The sequence below is a fragment of the Eptatretus burgeri genome, chromosome 15 (assembly GCF_056783735.1).
Source record: "Eptatretus burgeri isolate ZD-2024b chromosome 15, Ebu_testis_v1, whole genome shotgun sequence".
NCBI classification, from domain to species: domain Eukaryota; kingdom Metazoa; phylum Chordata; class Myxini; order Myxiniformes; family Myxinidae; genus Eptatretus; species Eptatretus burgeri.
The window spans coordinates 64,206,030-64,228,977 of record NC_140975.1 but is presented as its reverse complement, the minus strand read 5'-3'; the positions used below and the strand labels follow the sequence as shown (position 1 = coordinate 64,228,977).

Below are 22,948 nucleotides of genomic sequence, written 5' to 3'. Positions count from 1 at the left end.
ATGTCGTGACGCCTTCTCCCCACGACCACGAGGACAAGACTTCCACCCGACTGCCCCAAGTCTGTCTCCGACGAAGACTTGGACCACGACAGACTTGGACCAAGACCACGACGACCAAGACTTCCACACGACTGCCCCAAGTCTCTGCTAGCCGCCTTCTTTTCCAGGCACTCCTCTTGCCCTTTTATTTCTCCTGCGCCCGCTCCGCCCTTCGCGGCGCGTGGGTGGGGGGAGGAACATTCCAGAGAAATTGGGGCGGGAGTTGGTTTCCAACCGTCAAACTTGTTTACCGGAGGAGAAATTGGGGTCGGGCTGGTTTCCAACCGTCAAACTTGTTTACTGGAGAAATTGGGGTGGGGCTGGTTTCCAACTGTCAAACTTGTTTACCAGAGGAGAAATTGGGGTGGGGCTGGTTTTGTTGCTCCTTTAGTGGCGTTGTGGTGTGGATGGCGTGGTTGTTGAGATGGCGTGGTTGTTCCAAAATAACGACAGGTAAAGAAAAATGGCTAACTCAAAGCGTCGCAGCCCGGATGAATCACACATATTCCCTCTTAACAATGGGTGTGGACTAACTACACATGAACTTATCGATATATCTAACCTGAGGACCATTCTGGCGTATTGCAAATTTCCACAGCCGTAACATTATGTAAGATGTGAGCTTTAATTGTATAAATAGATGGGGGTTTTAAGGAGATATCTGGGAATTTCAGAAATGCTTTAATTAGATTATCCACGTTTCAAAACCTACATCTGTGAATATTATAAAACAATTCAATCAATATAATGACAACTTTGTATCGTTTGTGTGGATTTTCTCGGTCACACCATTATCCGTCACCACTTTTGATGGCATTATTAGCCATCAAAAGTGGCGTATTTGTGAGTGTCGTGGAAACCTGAAATCCGACATGAAAGCGAACCCCACCATATTTGGGAGTGATAAATATCAGTTACCTACTTAGTATCCGTTGTATTCATGTGACATGCCACAGTGCATTGCCTTTGGCTGTTTTAATAACCTGGATGATAGGGATGAGGAACAAAATGGGAAACAGTTTCTATTCTTTACAACTTGAACAGCCGGATCAGTGGAAGAAATGTTTGCTGAACATGAGACTCAAATTATTTCCTGAGAGACTTGAGACTAGATGTCCTTGCTGTGAATATTTTGAGCATGACTGCTTCGAAAGAGACTTATAAATGAGTTGTTGGAACTTAAACCGAGACATTTACTGAAAGCAGATGCCGTCCCATCCATATTCAGTTTTTCCAAGGGACTGAGAGCACGATGGTACAATGCTCGAAGACCTGAAAACCCAGATCAGGGATTGCTAAGTTTATGGTTATATTATGTGAAAGTTTTTTATCCACCACATATCCCTCTGTATTAGTATTTACTAGCAGGGATACCGGTGCTCCGCACAGGAATCCCGTGGATGACGGTTTGGTGAGGATCAGTCCAGTACTTTTCGCGTGCATAGGTCACAGAGAAACACACACGCAGACACACAGACAGACACACTTTCAACTTTATATATATATAGATATGGCACAATGTCAACATTTACAATAAAACAAGAAAGCATCTCAAAATGCCAAGCCTTCAACATCTGCTTTGTACGCAAACTAAGCTTGATCAAAACAACAGAAGCAACACCGATAGGAAATACACCCAGTGTCATGTGATGAAGAAAAAAAAATCCTAAAAAATAATTTGCAGAAATGCCAAACTCTAAAAGCCCAGGCTTGGATGGAATTCCAAATTCTGGTGAAAGTAACTCGATGCTTTTGACAATATTTACACTCGAGCACTCAATGAACTTATCCAAAAGGAAAAGGAAATGGATGAATAGCTCATATATGGTAACACATTCCTCTTCCCGAAATCTGAAGAAACCCAACTACCTCACAATTATAGACCAATAACATGTCAACCAACAACATACAAACTTCTCACAGGAATCACCACAAATGATGTACCTAACACAACAAGGAGGCCTAGAGGCAGAACAGTATGGATATGAGGGGTTACTAAGGAACAATAGACCACCGACTACTAAACAAGACCATATTCAAAACTGTAAAACAAGCAGAAGCAAATTGTTCACAGCTTAGATAGACTACAACTTTTTTTTGATAGTGTTCCAAAGTCATGGATGAAAAAATGCATGCAGATGCAAAATCAACCTCCAAATAACCAAACTTATTGAGAATGAAATGGAATATGGGAATACCAGATTGATATTTCAGCACTCAGAAGCAAGTTTAAATATCATGGGTGAGGATATGATGTGGGATCTTCCAGGGAGACAGTCTTTCCTCGCTCCTGTTTTGCTTGGCCTTGGACCTACTGAGCAACCTCATTAATGAGCAAGGACACGGATATACCCTAACATCCAATAACAGAACATCCAAAGAGACAGGAAAGGTGACATCAACTGCACATGGATAATTTAAAGCTTTTCTCACCAAATGATGACAAATTGGCAGATCAACAGAATTCAAATCAATGACAATGACAGATCAATGACATTCAAATATAATTTGGCCGAAATAAACAGGCTTGTAGCACCTCTTAAGTTGCACCTTAAATTCAGGAGATTGGTACCATCCCAGCTGAGGCTGAATGTTGGCAAGCTCAAGGATGAGAGGGTAGCTGAGGAGTTTGCAAACAAGCTGAGTGGATATTTTGGGGGTATGGGAGCTTTGGGAGATCCTGAAGAGTTGTGGAGTGCCTTCAAGACCACCATCCTTGATATTGCTGGTGGATGTCTTGATACTCACTGTCGGGTGAAGAACGAATTTTGTCTCTCAAGGGACACTGGATATCCTTGCCCAGAGTCACAGGGCCAGGCTGAATGGCAGAGCTGAGCTGTTTGGGTCACTGAGGCATAAAACTTTACGTGCACTAAGGGTGGACAAGGAGGCCTATGTGTGTGGAATCTGTGAGGGGGTAGAGCATCACCTGAAGTCAAGTAATTCTTGTCCTGCTTACAGGGGAATTCGTGCATTGCATTCATCCAAGCCCATCCCCCGGTGGACTACAGTTAGAGCAGAGGGTGGTAGGCTCTTGACAGAGGAGTCTGAAGTGACGGCCCGCTGGGCAGGTTACTTTGAGCGGTTGTACCAGGCTGATCCCCCAGCTATTGAGTTGGACATCAGGGTGTTACAATCACTGTTGCTGACCCTCCGATAAACTGTGGTCCACCTTCGTTTGTGGAAACACAGGCTGTGGTGAACTGTTTGAAATGGGGTGAACCGGTTGAAGCTCCAGCGATTTGTGGCATACGTGCTGAACTTCTCAAGGCTGGTGGAAATGCTGCACTCGTGTCGTTGCATGCAGTTCTGTGCTCTGCCTGGAACACAGGCATCATCCCAACTGACTGAAAGAGGGGCCTTGTTGTCCCTCTCTGGAAAGGGAAGGGTGATTGCCAAGACTGCAACAACTACTGAGGGTAACGCTGCTCTCAGTGCCGGGAAAGGTCTTTGCTCGGATAATTCTTTATAGGGTTCGCCACCATCTGCTTGAGCACCAGCTTCCAGAGCAGTCAGGCTTTACAGCAAAGAGGTCAACGATTGATGGTATCCTTGCTCTTCATATCCTCACTGAACACAGATGATAGTTTCGGCAGTGGCAGCTTGCAGCCTATGTTGATCTCTGTTATGCATTTGATTCAGTGAATCGGGATGCCCTCTGGAGGATTCTAGGTCTTCCTGGGGTACAACCAAAACTGATCGATCTGATGTCTGAACTCTACTCTGGTACTGCGAGTGCTGTGAGATGTGTTCGTACAATCTCTGACATATTTCCATTTGTTGCTGGAGTTCGTCAGGGGTGTCTTCTGACCCACACTCTTTTCAGCACTTGTATGGACTGGATTCTGGGGAGGATGTTGGAGAGATGAAGCTGTGGTGCATCGTTTGGGAATGTCAAGATCTCTGACCTTGATTTTGCAGATGATGCAGTCATCTTTGCGGAGACTTTAGATATCCTTTTGAGGGCCCTGGAGGTGCTGATGGAGGAGTCGGAGCCGTTGGGATTATGGGTTTCCTGGGTCAAAACTAAGATCCAGGCTTTCAATGACATCTTGGATGCTGCTGTCCTGTCTGTACCTGTTTGCGGTGAGGACGTTGATGCCATGGAGAGATTCACTTACCTTGGCAGTGATATTCATGTCTCTGCTGGCTGTGAATAAGAGGTCAACAGATGTCTGAGTTAGGCCTGGGGAGTCATGGATTCACTGGATCATAGGGTGTGGCGCTGCCGGTACCTGTGCGGGAGGACAAAAGTCTGGGTCTTCAGGTCCTTGGTACTTCCAGTCTTGCTCTATGGATGCGAGGTTTTGACTCTGACCAGGGATCTGAGATGGAGACTTAATTCCTTTGGTACGAGGTCTCTTCAGAGAGTCCTTGGCTATCACTGGTCGGATTTTGTGTCCAACGAGTGGTTGCTGAGAGAGAATCTTCCGGTTCCGGACTTCCGGTTCCGGTTTTGAGCAGCGAGAGGTCTCCTTTGGGGCTCCCTGCTGACGTACTCAAAGCTAAGTTTCCGGTTGTTATTTGTCCCGTTTTAACTGTTTAATTTTCTCACCTACATGTTACTGTGTGTTGCTAGTTTGGTTTTGTTTCAAAAATCGTGCTATTTTGTGAGTATTTTTGTCGACGTTCTTACCTGTGCTTGAGGCCTAGGCGTAGGCTTGAGGCCTACCGGTTCCACTCGGTGTTCGATCGTTTTTTTTTTTGTTTTTTTTGTTTTTTTTCTCCCCATTACCTTCATTTTCTATCCTCCCCATTACCTTCAATTTTGATCCTCCCCACTTTCCAAACATCCCCCATTCTCCCAACTAATCTCTTTCTTATCTCAAAAAAAAATTAAAAAAATAAAAAAATAAAAAAATTAAAAAACCCTACAACAACAACACGCTCACCTTCTCCCGATTCTGCTTCTTATTCTTCCTCTTAACTTCCTCCTCGTCTTCTTCCTCGATTTTTTTTTTTTTTTTTACACTTCCATGATCTAATCTGTTGAACTCTCTCATATATTAATATTAACAACAAAAAAAAATATATATATATATATATATATATATATATATATATATATATACCCAACAACAACAACAACAACAACAACAACAACAACACCCTCACCTTCTCCCGATTCTGCTTCTTCTTCTTCTTCCTCTTAACTTCCTCCTCGTCTTCTTCCTCGATTTTTTTTTTTTTTTTTTACACTTCCATGACCTAATCTGTTGAACTCTCTCATACATTATTTTTAACAACAAAAACGATCTTATAATGCTTCATCTTTCTCTCTCACACATGTGGTTCTCTTTACTGTTTCACAATGCACTACTCTTCTGCTATTTTAACAGACTGCTCTCATTTCGACCTCTCCTTCATTCCTTGCCTAAAAAATCCAACTGTTACAGCGCTTCTTCTCTCCATGCTCTGAATTCGCCTTCATTGCATCCATCGAGAATTGTGTTAAATCGCATCTCTGACCTAAAACTTTTAAAAACCACAGTTTGCCATGGATGCTCGCTTTCCATCAACCATTCTTTTTTTCCAAATTCAGTGCCAACTCACCCCCCTCACCCCTCACTCTCACTCTCAAAGCAACCATCCCACTCTTCTCCCTCCAAGCCTCCCTCTCACCTCTCTCAAAAATCCCCCCTCACCTTTCTCCCACCTTTCATCCCCCTCACTCTTCCTTCTCAAAGTTGCCCCCCTCTCATCCACCAACCTGCCTCCCTCCACTGCCCTCTCACCTCCATCTCTTCACTCCACCTCCTCAAATCCTCAACTGCCTTCTTCCTTGTCTCTTGTCCCCCCTCTCCCCCAGCACCACAGAGCCTTTTCTCCTCCTCATTCGGCCCCCTCCCCTCGCTGTTCTGCAATACCCCACACTCCTTCAGCAACCCTCCTTACCTGCCCCCCTCGTCCCTTGTCCTACCCTCCCCCTCCCCCTCCACCTCCTGCACCCAAAGCCTCCTCCCCTTCCTCTTCATTAAAAGTGTGGACCTCAAATATTCGGGGCCTTCGCTCAAACCTTTCAGATCTTTCCATACAGGTTGCCACTGACAAACCAGACATTATCTGCCTAACAGAAACTTTCCTCTCCCAAGACGTGTCTGACTCCCAAGTATCTCTCCCTGGCTACTCCCTCTTATGGTATGACAGATCTGAGCCTCGTCCTGGTGGAGGTGTTGCTCTCTTCATCAAAGACTCTATTCCTCACTCTCCATGCACTGCTCTCACTCCCCCACAACCCCAGGAATACCTCTGGCTTCGGCTTCCCCTCCACTCCCACCTCATGTTTATATGTGTACTGTACCGTCCACCGAACAGTGATGACTCCATCTACACCTCACTATCCGAAAACATGGACCATCTTCTATCTTCTCATCCAAACTCTCTCTTCCTCTTATGTGGTGACTTCAATTGTCATCACGCCAGTTGGCTAGGTGTGGGTACCTCTCTCACCTGCCATGGCACCTCAGCAAAAGCTTTCTGCGACTCATTGGGACTGACTCAATCGGTCAACTTCCCGACCCGGATCTCAACCAATGGTACTCCATCTCTTCTGGATCTGATTTTGACAAATTTCCCCTACAATATCTGCTGCTCTTCCTTCGCTCCAATTGGTTCTTCTGACCACGTCCTTGTTAAAGTGGACATCTCTCTGGCTGTTATCAGAGAACCACCTCACTGCCGTCGAGTCTGGCATTTCACTCAAGCCGACGGGCAGGGTCTCCGAGCAGCCATCAAACTTACAGACTGGTCTCCTATCACTACTTTCTCAAACATCAACTCATCCTGGGAATTCTTTCAAAGAAACTTGCTCTCCCTCATGCACAGATTTATCCCCTCTCGTGTTCAGTTGTCTTACCCTTCCTCCCGCCCTTGGTTTACTGAAGCTTGTGGCGAGGCAGTTGTCCTGCAACAACTTGCCTTTGCCTCATGGAAAGCAAACCTAACTGAGGGCAATCTCAGTTCTTTCCACAAAGCTCGGAACAAGTGTGTATCTACCCGTTTACAAAACCCCCCCATCCACTTTCTCAACAATCCTCTGGAAGAAGTCTTTTCTTTCAAGCTTCTGGGTCTCACGATCTGCCATGACCTTTCCTGGGAAAGTCACATTTCCAACCTTGCCTCAAAAGCCAGTCGCCGACTGGGAATCCTCCGTCGTGCAAAGTCCTTCCTCGGCCCTCTTGAGCTCCTGACCACTTACAAAGCTTTTGTCCGTAGCCTGATGGAGTACTGCTCTCCCCTCTGGGCTGGTGCTCCTGCCTCCCACCTTTCTCGACTTCACGCTGTCGAAACCAGGGCTTTTAAGATCATTGGCATCTCCCGCAATGAAGCTGAGTCTTTGGGCCTCTCACTCAATCACCGCAGGTTGGTCGGTGGTCTTTCTGTCTTCTACCGACTCCTCTCCAGCCTTGCCCCCCTGCTCTCTCTGCGATTTGTCCCAACCACATTTCCACAGGGCGCTCAAGGTCCGCCAACAACCCCCTTCTGGTAAAACTACCAAAATCACGAATCACTGCTCATCTTCACTCTTTCATTCCTCTTTTTTCCCGCCTTTGGAATAAACTTCCTCACTCTATTCTTTCCCATTCTTCCCTTCAGGCTTTCAAAACAGCTGTTCACCACCACCTCTTATCTTCCCCCATCCAAATCCTCGATCTTTTCTACCCCCGATAATCCACCCAAGCCCACTTCCTTCAATTCTCCTGCTTTCCTTCCTGAAAGTCCCTTTAATGTCCATCTTCCCCTCGCCATGTTCCCCGTCCCATCCCCATCCCTCTCCCTTCCACAGTTCACCTGTGTCTGTTCCCCAATGTTTTGTCCCTTCCACTCCCGCCCCTCTTGTCTCATGCCTCCTTGCTGTGAGTTGTGTGTTAGCTCTCATACGAGCCTCGACCAAGGTATACAAAAAAAAAAAAAAAATAAAAAAAAACCCTCAGGAGAGCCAGAAAACAACATCTTTCTCATCTCAAGTCTGAACTCTCAAACCTCTCTCCCTCCTCAAAATCCTGGTGGCGTTTAATCAAATCTGTTTCTGGTGTATGTTCCCCCTCCATCCCCTCCCTTACCTCAAATGGCCGCACTGCTGATTCCACACGTGATAAAGCTGAATGTCTAAACTTGGTGTTTGCAGTTAAATCTTGTGTCCTAAACCCATCACTATCTCTACCCACTTTACCCAGTCGCACCCAACTGTCCCTGGACTCTGTATCATTTTCTCCTGACAAGGTGGAGAGCTTGCTTTCAAACCTCGAGTCAGATTCTGCAACCGGTCCAGACGGCATCAGCCCACGTGTCCTCAAAGCCTGCTCTTCTGCTCTTGCTCACCCTCTCTCTGTTCTATTCACTCTCTCATTTGCCCAAGGTCATCTGCCATCTGCTTGGAAATCTGCTAACATCACTGCACTGCATAAAAAGGTGCAAAAACAGATCCCCATAACTACAGACCAATCAGCCTTCTCCCAATCATCAGCAAGGTGATGGAATCCATCATCGCCTCAGATATGAAATCCTTCCTCTTCTCCAATGGCTTGATTTCCAATCATCAATTTGGTTTCAGACCAGGTCACTCTACCCTGGATATGCTGCTTCTGCTCTCCCATCAATGGATGGAGGTCCTCAATGCCAGACAGGAAATCCGAGCAGTATCCCTGGACATATCACGTGCTTTTGACACAGTCTGGCACCCTGCCCTACTCACCAAACTCTCTTCCCATGGTATTCAAGGCCATCTCCACTCATGGCTCGCAGACTTCCTCTCCTGTCGCAGTCAACGTGTGGCCCTAAATGGAGTTCTTTCATCCCCTCTTCCTGTGCAGGCTGGAGTTCCTCAAGGTAGCGTTCTGGGCCCTGTTCTTTTTCTGGTTTTCATCAATGATCTCTCGGACTCTCTGGAAAATCCTCTACTTCTCTTTGCCGACGACTCCACCATCTGCCGTACCATCTGTCATCCCTCAGACCGGCAAGCAGCAGCTTCTTCACTCACTGCAGATCTGGATAAAATCACAAACTGGTCCAACACGTGGAACATGTTTTTCAATCCAGACAAATCTCACACTCTCACTATGTCTCTTCGAAAGGACCATTTACAAAACCCCCCCATCCACTTTCTCAACAATCCTCTGGAAGAAGTCTTTTCTTTCAAGTATCTAGGTCTCACTATCTGCCATGACCTTTCCTGGGAAAGTCACATTTCCAACCTCGCCTCAAAAGCCAGTCGCCGACTGGGAATCCTCCGTCGTGCTAAGTCCTTCCTCGGCCCTCTTGAGCTCCTGACCACTTACAAAGCTTTTGTCCGTAGCCTGATGGAGTACTGCTCTCCCCTCTGGGCTGGTGCTCCTGCCTCCCACCTTTCTCGGATTAACGCTGTCGAAACCAGGGCATTTAAGATCATCGGCATCTCCCGCAATGAAGCTGAGTCTTTGGGCCTCTCACTCAATCACCGCAGGTTGGTCGGTGGTCTTTCTGTCTTCTACCGACTCCTCTCCAGCCTTGCCCCCCCTGCTCTCTCTGCGATTTGTCCCCACCACATTTCCACAGGGCGCTCAAGGTCCGCCAACAACCCCCTTCTGGTAAAACTACCAAAATCACGAATCACTGCTCATCTTCACTCTTTCATTCCTCTTTTTTCCCGCCTTTGGAATAAACTTCCTCACTCTATTCTTTCCCATTCTTCCCTCCAGGCTTTCAAAACAGCTGTTCACCACCACCTCTTATCTTCCCCCATCCAAATCCTCGATCTTTTCTACCCCCGATAATCCACCCAAGCCCACTTCCTTCAATTCTCCTGCTTTCCTTCCTGAAAGTCCCTGAAATGTCCATCTTCTCTTCGCCATGTTCCCCGTCCCATCCCCATCCCTCTCCCTTCCACAGTTCACCTAATGTGTCTGTTCCCCACTGTTTTGTCCCTTCCACTCCCGCCCCTCTTGTCTCATGCCTCCTTGCTGTGAGTTGTGTGTTAGCTCTCATATGAGCCTCGACCAAGGTATACAAAAAAAAAAAAAAATCAAATGAGATTTGTTACCTGCATAGTCTGTGTCAGCTGCGCTGTATGGCCATGTGGTTTGTTTTCCTGACGCTGATCCTGCTCACCAGATTCTATCAGCGAGGGAGTCTCATGAGTGGAGGAGGCCAATGGGCTGACCACATTCCTCGTGGTTGCAGCAGGTTGATCGGCATCTCAAGGAGATGGGGATGGGCCAGGCATATGCTGGGGGATGGCCAGACGGAGGCCCCTGGGGTACCCGCTGAAATTGGAAGCAGCGACGCACTGCTCTGGCACATGCTCCCATACCTGAGATATACAAACCATACCATACCATACGATACCACAAAGCAAGCAAGTCAAAAAGACACAAGAAGGAAATTGGGATATACAAACTTATATACAATGAGGAGAAATAAAAGCTCAAATCCTATCCCGATAGGTGCAGTTCAACTCACAATTACACTCCAAGATAAGATCACACATAGCAAAACACAATAATGCAGGTGGGACTTCCTTTTTCTTTGATGCACAGGGTGGGCACAGTACCAGGGTGGTTCTGAAAGCTGCAAATGGAGTACACTGACACTTATTTTGCCAACCTCGGAAGGATGACAGGCTCAGTCAACCCCACCTGGTATTAATTCAGCGGCCGACGGGGCTCAAGATCATGACCCGAAGATCCCAAGCCAGCCACCCTAACCACTAAGCAAACACCAGGTTTTCAGACAACAACTGATGATGTGTGTGTGTACACACACACCACACCACACTACACACACGGCAATAGTCTCGCATCCCCTTCGGAGTGACACTAACAATGTGAAGGATGTTTAATCTCCAACCAAGATATATTGGACAAACCTTTGTAAACGGATTACAAAATAGATCTTATTTGTCACCAGATATTAATAAAAAAACCATAAATAAAGGAAAGTCATGTGAACATCATTTATCTGTCAGAAATTCAGTGTATTGTACTCTGAAATAATATGAGGATATTAATAAAACTGGAACAATAATTACTACAACACCACAGGCTCAGGAACTGGAGACTTCTGCTGTGCTGTTACTCTGTGGATGACCCAAATCAACAAATCAATCGATTATATCTCATCCTCAATCTCATCCTCAATCCATACTGTGAAGAACCACAACTTCCCCATGTCACATCATTAAACACATCAACTATTATCACAATGCAACACATTTCCTCATTGTGGTATAATATCCACCACGTGGAGAAACCACTCCACAAGACGGCTCGAACTGCAGTATCTCCTGTACAGATGGAGAACTAACAAACATGGAAAACAACAAAGTTTTTCTCCCAAAGGTAGGCTTCGACTGCGGAGGCATAAAAACATAGATCAACATGTATTGTTGGCATCAAGATGAACAGGATTGATTTGATGAATATAAACATCATTTTATTAATTATATTTACGAAAAGATTAAACATAAAGAGCCAAGTATATTATTTGTAACACCTTGTCTCATATAAAGAAAAGGAAGAGCGTTTATGGAGTGAATATATGAAGAGCCAAGACAGTTCATAGTAAGTTTCTCAAACACTCCACTAGGAAGAGACTGGAGCTGGTTTTGGTTCAGATATACCTTCATTGGTTGATATCGTTACGGGAACAGGTTCAGGATTCACTATGAGGGGGACTTCTCGGACTCTTCCCGACCTCCGGCCCTGCAGGCCACCACGCTGCAGATAAGTCCGCGGCCCGTCAGGTTGTCAAGCAACTACGGACGCCAATCGATACCAGCAAACCTGGAAGGATCCTCACTCCAATACGTGTTACCTTTTCCGGTGCTTTAGCATTGTCAATTTGGGTACGTACCCTCAGTGCACACCCTTCTATCTATTTTTATGGCCAAGGGGAAGCATGAGTATGCACTGGCTAATTGTGGAGCCAATCAATGGGGCAGAACTTCCCGTCTATCGAGTCTTTACATACTAAATCGAGCCGATGTAGGAGAGGACAAAGCGAGCAGGTTGGAAACGGTTAAGAGTTCAACAAGCACATTTATTTAAAAACACAACCAAGGTATCAATCTAATCGGAGGCACGTATTTACAAGCATGTTAAACAATCAAGAAAAGGTATAAAAGGACAGACTCTAACCCCTTCTCAAATGTTATCTTAGCTGTTACACACACAACATGGCACCAGCAGGATCATACCGTGGAAGAGGTGAAAGGAAGAACAGAAGACAGAGATAGAGCAAGGCATTGGTTTGGCCTTTAAATCACCACTGCACATGTTGATGAACGTGTGCCGATCCCAAAACAAATGGGGAATAAGGAGGGGTAGGAAAAGCAGAAAGGTGTAAATGTAATGTGGGCAAACTATGCTTAGAGAGGAAAATGTGAGGTGCATATGTAAGGCCTCACCCGGAAGGGTGAAGAGTCAAGTCAGCGAAAGATCTTTTGGAATCGTGATTCCTTATGCGAGTCGAGGTACTCGAAAAGGGGTTCTTTGGAGGACAGAAAGAGACAGATAGTGTATGTCAGTATGGGGCTGTCTTCACGTGCTCGGGACTTCCCAAGTCATCCGCTTTCACGCCTCTGCCTCCTGCTCGACCAACCGTCAAGTCGTTCTGTCAGTGCCATGTGGCACAGCTCGCCTTGACCTCAGTGCAAATTCAGACGGTGGTCTCTCCTTCCTCAGCACGAAGAGGAAGGCATGTTGTTTCAGGGTCCCCAGCGCATTCCAACAGCAGTACATGTTCTGGCGCTCTGTATTTCCAGGAGCTTGAGTGGCATGAAGACTTTGGGGGTGGAGAGGTCAGAGTTCAGAGTTCATAAGAGGTGGAGTTCCTGGAAGCAAAAAGGTCGTGGCTATCACTTTAACATGCTACAACATGGCCCTATTGATGTGCTGACCAGTCAAAGACTCCTTTGCCTGTTGATCATCCTCAAGTTGAGGTCCTTCCCTGAGCTGACACTACGACGTCTTTAATAGGTTTTCCCTCCCACTGGTCTTTCCCGCCCAATGCGTTTGAAAACAAGAACGTTGTTCCCCCCTTGTCGTCTGAATTTGTGGTTGTCTATGGTACAGTTTTTCAGAATGTGGGTGTTTGTGTTGCTGTATGAGAGAGCTAATAAAAGAGAGAAAGGCCATTTACAAATAGTGGGTAGCATCTGATATATACTTGAAGACTGTTAAATGCTAATTTGGGAGAGAGAGAGAGAGAGAGAGAGAGAGAGAGAGAGAGAGAGAGAGAGAGAGAGAGAGAGAGAGAGAGAGAGAGAGAGAATAGAGTAAGAGGAAGAAGACCTACTGTAGCCCACACGATGCATTTTTCCAGCTCCTCTCGAGACAATGGGTGGGGCCTGGCTGGATACATATATCAATGATATAACTGATGAGGGAACTCCTACGTGTCACGGATGTTCATTTCACCCAAGGGGCTGTTTCATAACCGTCAAAATAGGATATGTCATTAAACATTATTGATATATAATGTACAACTATTGATGAGATGGAATAAGAACCAATTCAATCACTTTGTACTGCATCTTCATGAACAAGATTCCCTTCCAAAAAGGTAAAATAAAAATATTAATTTCAATTCTACATAAAACTACCAAACAAAAATACCCTGATGTGGATACAATCCATGGTCCACCAAACATAAACACCATTATGTGGGTATACAAACCACAATTATGTGGGTATACATCCATCCATTGGGACCATACATTTATGTGAAGCATTAATGTAAAGCAATATATGCAAAGTGTGCATGAAAGGAAGTGGTAACCTCCCTGTTGTATTCATGATTAAAATGAAAATGGAGTCGGTAGATAGGGAATTTCTTCATTTCATATTCTTCTTTAATGGCTCCAGTTATTCCAACGATCTTGTGGGGTTGGCCAGGGGAAGTTTTGGCCAAAGACTTTCATGAACCGGCTGGCAAGGCCTGACACTTGACTTAGTAGTTTGAGCAGGATTTTGTAATTTGGGTATTATCAAGTCAGATTGATTTTTCCCCCCTTTCTTTCTCTCCCTGGTTACTCCCTCCTCCAGTACGACAGACCTGAGCCCTGTCCTCGTAGCGGAGTTGTTTTCTTTATCAAAAACTCTATTGCTCACTCTCCATGCACTGCCCTCTCTCCCCCAGACCCCTAGACTCTGGCTACAGCTTCCCCTCTGCTCCTACCTCATGTTTATATGTGTACTGTACCATCCACCAGACAGTGATGACTTCATTTACATCTCACTCTCTGAAAACATGGACCAACTTCTATCTTCTCATCCCAACTCTCTCTTCCTCATATGTGGTGACTTCAATTTTCATCATGCCAGTTGGCTGGGTTGGTGGGTACCTCTCTCCCCTGTCATGGTACTTCAGCAAAAGACTTCTGTGACTCATTGGGACTGACACAACCTGCCAACTTCCCGACCCAGATCTCAACCTACCATACTCCATCTCTTCTGGATCTGATTTTGACCATTTTCCCTGAAAATATCTGCTGATCTTCCACTGCTCCAATCGGTTCGTCTGACCACATGCTTGTCAAAGTAGACCTCTCTGACTGTTATTAGAGAATCACCTCAGTGCTGTCGAGTCTGGCATTTCACTCAGGCCGACTGGCAGGGACTTCAAGCAGCCATCAAACTTCCATACTGGTCTCCCATCACGACTTTCTCCAACATAAAATCATCCTGGGAATTCTTTCAAAGAAATTTGCTCTCTCATGCACCATCTATATGCACCAGGATTTATCCCTTCTCATCATCAGTTGCCCTATCCTTCCTCCCACCCATGGTACTCTCTTCCAATGGTATCCAAGGTAATCTCCACTCATGGCTCGCACAGTTCCTCTCCTGTCGCAGCCAATGTGTGGCCCTTAATGGAGTTCTCCTATCCCCTCTTCCTCCAGGAGTCCAAGCTGGAGTTCCTTAAGGCAGTGTTCTGGGCCCAGTGCTTTTTCTGGTTTACATCAATGATCTCTCCGACTCTGGAAAATCCTCTTTATCTCTTCGCTGAAGACTCCACCCTCTGCCGGACCATCTGTCATCCATCAGACCGGCAAACAGCATCTTCTTCACTCTCTGCAGATCTGGATAAAATCACAAACTGGTCCAACACATGGAACATATCTCTCAATCCTGACAAATCTCACATTCTCACTTTGTCTCTCCGAAAGGACTGTCTGGAACCCCCCACCCCCATCTACTTTCTCCACAATCCTCCTGAAGAAGTCCTTTCATTCAAGCTTCTGGGTCTCACAATCTGCAACAATCTTTCTTGGGAGAGCCACATTTCCAAGCTAGCCTCCAAAGCCAGTCACCAACTGGGAATTCTCCGTCGTGCAAAGTCCTTCCTTGGCATACCTGAGCTCCTAACCACATACAAAGCTTTCATCTGCAGCCTGATGGAGTACTGCTCTACCCTCTGGGCTGGTGTTCCTACCTCACACCTTTCTCGGCTTCATTCTGTGGAAACCAAGGCATTTAGGATCATTGGTCTCTCCCTCGATGAGGCTAAGACTTTGGATCTCTCACTTTCTCATTGCAGGCAGGTCGTTGGTCTTTCTGTCTTCTACCATCTCCTTTCTGGCCTTACCCTCCCTATCCCTGTCTGTGATCAGTCCCCCCCCCCCATATTTCTGCAGGGCACTCAAGATCTGCCAGCAACCACCATTTTTTGAAACTACCAAAATCAAAAATCACTGCTAACCTTCACTCTTTCATTCCTCTTTTTCCCTGCCTTTGGAACAAACCCCCACACTTTCTTCAATCCCATTCTTCCCTCCAGGTCTTCAAAACAGCTGTTCATCACCATCTCATATCATCCACCATCCAAAACCATGATCTTTTCTACCCCCACTAATCCACCCCAAACCCCCTCCTTAGAATTTCTTGCTATTCTTCCTGAAAGTCCCTGTAGTGTCCATCTTGTTTACTCTGTGTACCACGTTCCATCCCTCTCCCTTCCACAGATCTCCTCATGTCTCTGTTCTCCACTGTTTTGTACTTCCCTTTCCTGCCCTTCGTCTCCTGCTCCCTTTGTTAAACGTTCTGTGTGTTAGCTCTTATACGAGCCTCGACAATGTATACCCCCCCCCCCCAAAAAAAAAGAGACAGGTATGAAAGACTTTTTAAAAATTCATCATTATATTAGTCGATCATATCTACCTGATCAGCTTGCAGTCACTTCATGTATATAGTAACCCCTGGGATTGTAGTTGCCATGGTGTAGACTATCTGAGCCGATGGTTACAAAATAACCCGAACAAGGAAAAATACTACAGTGCGAAATGTGCCAAACATAGAATAGATATTTATTTATTTATTTATTTGGTGGGATTCTTTGTACTTAAATCATTAGTTTGTTTATTGATTTCGTCGTTTCTTTACTTATCTTCAAAAGCATTAAAAATCTTAGTTTCTTTATTTATTTGCTCATAAAAGTGTATCATTAAAGACATTCAATTATAATGGAAATCATATTTTGAGAAGATATTTAATTTCCATCAGATAAAGTTTCAAATTTCCATCAAATGACAGTCGTATAATTTTGTTTTCAGCATTTCTCTAATTTTGAGTCAAATTCTGGAGAAACATTTCGTAATTAAATTCTAAGTGAGGACTTGTGGTTGTGAGTAAAATCACACAAATCCATCTTCAGTTCACCAACCTTTAATTGAACAATGCTTGGGATCTCAGGGTTCTGAGGCTGAGTCTCATTTTCCGCTGAATTATCACCAGCTGGGGTTGACTCAGCCTGTCATCCTTCCGAGGTCGGTGAAATAAGTAACAGTGTACTGGTATAGGGGCACGGCATCAGCGGCACAACTGCGCCCCAACTAAATGATAGCTACCCGGCAGCCAAGCTACCATACATAAGAAGAAGAAGAAGAAGAAGAAGAATAAGAAGAAGAAGAATAAGAAGAAGAATTGAGTCATGAATGACTCCACATTTTGGTCAGCAACACGCAATAAAACGTGCCTCCACTGACCTTTCTTAAGAATAAGGAAAATAATTCTAAACTTCACTTTATCAACCCAAACGAGGGGGTGGTCAAAGTGAAACACACAAATCAAAGCTGTGTCCCAGAAACTCGTGACTTTCAACCATGTCAGGCGAAATCAAACAACCATGTGTGTAGGTGGGGAGGTGGGAGGAAGGGAGTTGGTGGGGTATGAGCGAGGGGTGAGAACACATGCTTGAGTTAATTGCTTGTCATGCGAACCAATTAAGTTCAATCGATGTTGTACAAACGCACATGATTTGCAACTTCTTGAACCAATGGAACAAATGTCGAAAAGTGTTGGAAAGAGTGTGGGGCAGGGGGAAATGAGAGCGGGGGTGGGGGGGTATGGGTGCGGATGAACAAGATATAACAATGTAAATCCAAACTGGGTAATATATTATATATATATATATATATATATATATATATAATCTGCGCTGGTCTGTCTGTCTGCCTGTCTGTCCATCCATTTGGGGAATGGCTTCTCAGTTCAGGGTGGGGAATCCCACATTTAGGGAGGGCCTTCAAAATCGAATCGCCGCCATTTTGTTTGCTCAGTGGAGCCTCTTTTGTAAGGCTCGCACTTTCTTACACTCTCATGGCTTTATCTCAACTCTAATTCGATATTGGATTTCATTTTTCATTGTCGCTAAGATGGTGTAAGTTTCAGATGCAAAAAGAAAAATGGGAAGAAAATTAGCATTTTTAGACAAGAATACATTTTAAATGAAATCAAGGCCTGTAATATAAAAAGTCCATTCAAACTTCCTCACTCCTATATCTTAACTCTAATTCACCTTCTCATTTCATTTTTTTCAGTTGTGAAGATGGTTCAAGTTTCAGCAACAGCAAAAGGTGAGAAAAATCAGACGAATATTGGCGTTTTTACACAAAAATGCATTTGAATAGCAGTTTTGAATGTATCTGGTCAGACGTGATGTGCGGAGGGGGAGTTATTATCAAGTTACCTATTTTATTTCTATATTTTTTATGTCAATTTCAGAGGAAACATCGATTTTAATAGTTGCCAATATAAGTACAGTAAAAGACAAGCCTGAAGACGACGATGGTTCACGAGTGGTATTTGATGATGTAGATTGTTTCAGAAGTCAAGGATGAGACAATGTGATAATTTTTGACCAAGTTATAAAAATGATCAACATGATATGGTACGAGTGACAGGTTATTAGCTGCAAAATGTCGAAAAATCGGTTTCGTTGAACAACTTTCAAAATTTGACCTTTGCATAACCTTTAAAGGTCACAAAACAATGTTGTGGACATTATAATAAGGAAACAGGATATGTGCTGTAGCTTATTGGAGTTAATTCGTCGAAGAAGGTCGAAAACCCGGTTCGATTCCCACAACTTTGAAAATTTTACCTTTGTGGCCTTTTAAGGTCAAAGGTCAAGGATTATGACCTTTGGTACAAAACTTCCTCTGGAATATTCCAGGAACAATATAACATCATATAGGCTATATGGCATTTCTCACACTCCTCGGATTATCCATACTTTGATGAAATCAGCGTAAAAACAAACTTGAAGGGGGCGCCACTGGCAAGGTGTTCGAGATAGAGCAAAATGGTTTCAAGACTTTTGGTGGGGAATGACCTCAAGATTATGCATAAAAAATATTGTCATCCCAGCTATCAAAGTTTGGGTGGTCGTATGATTTTTATGTCAAAATTCACAATTTTCTAAGTTTTTGACCTTGTGACCTTGACCTTGGGACGAAAATGAAACAGCAGACAACGAAAAGTTTTAGATAATTCATTTTGCTATTCAAATACTGAAGAACCCATCCCATTCAGTCAATTCCCGAGGAGAAGATAGATTTTTAATCTGACTACCCCCTAAAATGGCTATTTTGGGGGAGTGGCTCCGCCAAAAATGGGTGCAGCACACCCTCATCCAGGAAAACACAACTAGACATTGATATCGAACACATAACCAAGTTTCATCAAAATCGGATCAAAGTCCATGGAGTTATGCTCTGGACAGACAGACACACAGACACAGACAGACAGACACAGACATAACGAATATAGTGGTCACTCTGGCTGGCGCTCGTGAACCAAAAAATATATGAAAGTAATATTTCCGGACCTTGGTGAACTCAGAAAGATACAATCAATATAACACATACAGAGGCAAATATGGAAGCATATTGAGAAGCTGAGGCTTGTGTTGATATGCCGATGGACTAACAATATCAATGACAAACGATAAATTCAACCAAAACTAAGGGATGACAAAGAATTAAGGAAAATTGGTGAAGAATACTGTGATCAACAAGAAAAAACAGATTATAAAAAGAATGAAATAAGAATCAGGTGTAAAGAGTTGCAAAAGTGAGTAACTAAACAATGTGTAAGAAAGTAAACTTTTTAATAATAGGAGATCAAATTTCGTTTTTAAGAAGACTTAAAGCGACCCACAGACTGTTCCTTTATTGCTCCATCAATACTCTTGCAAAACGTGGCCCATAATAGTATGATGTGCGAGTTAAAGGTAGAAATAAGTTATCTTGTGATCTAGTGAAATGAGTGTGGATATCATGGACTGCTGTAAAGTAAGATGTAAAGACTTGTGTAAGAAAATTATTGATAAGCTTGTGCATAAATATCCCTGTATGTAATTTATTAATGTCAAAAAAGTGTCAATGTGTTGAGTGTGGTCCCATGGATGACAAAGGGTACAGATCCTTATAGCATGCTTTTGAATAACTGAGAATGAGTGTACCTGATTGTTATGAGAGCATGCCAAACTGTAGTTACCTTTTGAAGAAACAAAGGTATATTTGATTTCCACTCAGGCAAAGAAAACGAGGTAATGCATGTTTCCTTCGGAGCAATTGCGACAGCGTTCTATTGTACCGAGACCCGGCCCAAAGAAGGTACGTTTTCATAATGCAGAGGAATGAAAATCGTGGTCTTTAACAAAGAAAAAATTTGGTTTTCACATGACTTTTCAAGGCTGAATCGTGTTCAATCACAGGATTTATAAACAAACTGCATTTCACGTGTCCATGGACATGCAATTCACATATACTATGTGAAATAAATAAATGGTGAAAGGAAAATTCCCAAGAGATATTTTTTAGTTCTTATTTTATAAGTTATGTACACATGCACTTTTAAAAAATTTATTTTAAATCATCAATTTTTTTTAAATGTCCATTTGTATGTTGTACACTAAGAAAAGGGTAATTTCGGTTTTTGCCGGACAGAAGGGTCTAAAGCACATAAACAGCCCACAGCACTTTTTCCCAGGGACTTTTCCAGTTGAGCTGTATTCTTTCGACAGTCGTCACAATAAAATAGTTCATTCTTAAGACATAGTCACAATAAAATATTTCATTCTTAAGACATAGTCACAATAAAATATTTCATTCTTAAGACATAGTCACAATAAAATATTTCATTCTTAAGACATAGTCACAATAAAATATTTCATTCTTAAGACATAGTCACAATAAAATATTTCATTCTTAAGATATAGTCACAATAAAATATTTCATTCTTAAAGGCCCGGTCACACCTTGACGTTTTAGCCAGCGATGGCAACGTGTTAAAATGTATGTAAAACGCTGGCTTACGTTGAAGTTTTGATGTTTTTTTTTAAAGATTCGGACGTATTCATAGCGACTTGGTCTTATGTATAACGCATTGGTAACTACACAGAACGTTTCGTTGTGTTATAGATAACTTATACCAACGAATGCTGAACCTGTTGTCGGCCTACACAACCGATGCCCAACGATAGTCTAACTCAGGCATAGCGCGTTGCACGCATCGCTGACGATGTCGTGGCGTAACCTATTAAAAGGCTGACGCACAACGATTCAAATCATAACTGCCGTAGAAATGGAAGGGTCAAAATTGTGGTCACACCTTGGCGATCTTGCCAGCGTATGCCGACGTAACAAAAAGTGTGTCTAAAATGTTGGGGCACGTCGAATACGGTATGGGTAAGTTTGGTATGCGCGAGTAGAACGCTAAATACGCTATCATAAGTCGTAGTAAGTAGAGTACGTCAAGAAATTTTGAACATGTTCAAAATTTTACGACGTACTCGGCGTATGACACACGTTCGCATGCGATGAGGATAAGTTTTACACACGATATGTGGACGCTTACACACGTCCACAAAGGTTACTTATAAGCTACTCATAAGTCGAAACACTTCGACTGAGAGACTTCTTTAGAACTACCTGCATGAGTTACAACATGCTATGAGGCTTCTGTAGAACTATCTGCATGAGTAATATTTTGAAGATGATGAAGAAACAAACGTGTTGTGAAATTGTGGATAAAAGTCTCTGGATCTGCAGTTTTTCACGATTATTTTCAGGTATTAGTTCATTCGTGGGAGAAAGAAGTTTCACTTCAATAGAAATGTAACATGTTCACAAAATAAAGAATACTTGCACAAACATCCATGGATCATTAACTTTGAGTGTTGATGAAAACGGGACAAAAAATAACTCAGAAGGGAGATGACTGAGTCCACTGAAAGAGAGGTTTCTGTGACACAGATGTCACCGAGAGATTTGGAAACAACCTACAACGAGAGATCAATGAGATTGGAACATAAACCTCTCATGTTAGTGGACCAGATGGAAAGGGTTGGGTGTTGCATGGCTGGGTGTACCAGGGACTAGTGGGGTGATGTGTAGTGGAACCAAGGGGTAGGACTGGGGCACAGGTTGCATGGGAATTGTCGGTGGTAAATATCCAAGTGACAGGAGTCAGGTGGGGGTTCGAGGGAATCATTGACCCACATGTCTGCATCTACAGCAAGAGGTCGGCGGTGAAGTTCATGATCAGATTTATCCAAAAATCCCCATCCTGCACTGCTTTCTGTCGCTCTGGCAGAGAAAGCTCTGTTGAAGCCTATACCCCATCCATCCAGCACATGCATGGTCTTCCTCTTCGTCTTCCTCTCTCAACTTTACCCAGCACGGTTGACTTCTTCGAAGTTTTGTTTTCTGTACGCATCATGTCTCCAAAGTATCACAGTTTCTGTTTTAACATCAGTTCTTCAAATGAACATGGTGGTCTCATTTCTTCAAGCACTGATTTGTTATTCCCACGGTTCATGGAATTTTTTTATCGTCGGTCTCCAACACCACGTTTCAAACCTGTCCATCTTCTTCCTTTCTTTATTTCTCACCGTCCACGACTCATATCCATACATTGTAACTGGAAATACCAGAACATTAACCAGTCTCCTCTTGGTTCGTTTTATCACACGTTTGTATTTCAAGATCTTTATCAATGCCGACATCACTGTTCTCTCCATTGCTAGCTATCTATTCATTTCTCCTCCACATTCTCCACTCACTTCAACATGACAACCCAAGAAAGAGAAACTTTACATTATTTCCACCTGATCATCTCCCAATTTGAACCCACGTTGATCTTCTCAGGTGACAATATTATAGGCTTTTTTGTTAGGTTTAAATATAGACCAGATTTTTCACCTTTCCTTCTTCACTGTCTGCAGCAGTTTCATGAAGTCCTCTTTACTTTCCGCTAACAGAGAGGTATAATCATCATACCTGAGATTGTTGCTCCATCTTCCTCCAATCCTGTCTCCAGCCTCGATGTCATCCAAGTTTGATGTCCTCATGATGTACTGATTATACAGATTGAACAAGGAAGGGGAGAGAATGCATCTATTATCTGATCGCTTTTCCAATTTAAATCCATTCTCTCTCTCCATACTCTGATCTGTGTATGTATGTATATATATATATATATATATATATATATATATATATATATATATATATATATATATATATATATATATATATATATATATACATATACATATACACAGTAGACTAGGCGTAAGTCGTCACCATCGGGAGAGAAAAAAGTGACGACTTAGAAATGTGACGACTTACGCGTATGCGAACATTCAT

General features: G+C 43.5%; 1 long non-coding RNA gene across 1 annotated transcript; it reads left to right on the top strand.

Moving 5' to 3' along the window:
* Positions 1 to 437: 437 nt before the first annotated feature.
* Positions 438 to 19,903, top strand: LOC147012337 (uncharacterized). The gene is made up of 3 exons (XR_015051826.1): positions 438 to 492; positions 17,834 to 17,869; positions 19,832 to 19,903. It is a non-coding gene; the product is annotated as an uncharacterized LOC147012337 (long non-coding RNA).
* The last annotated feature ends 3,045 nt before the right edge of the window (positions 19,904 to 22,948 follow it).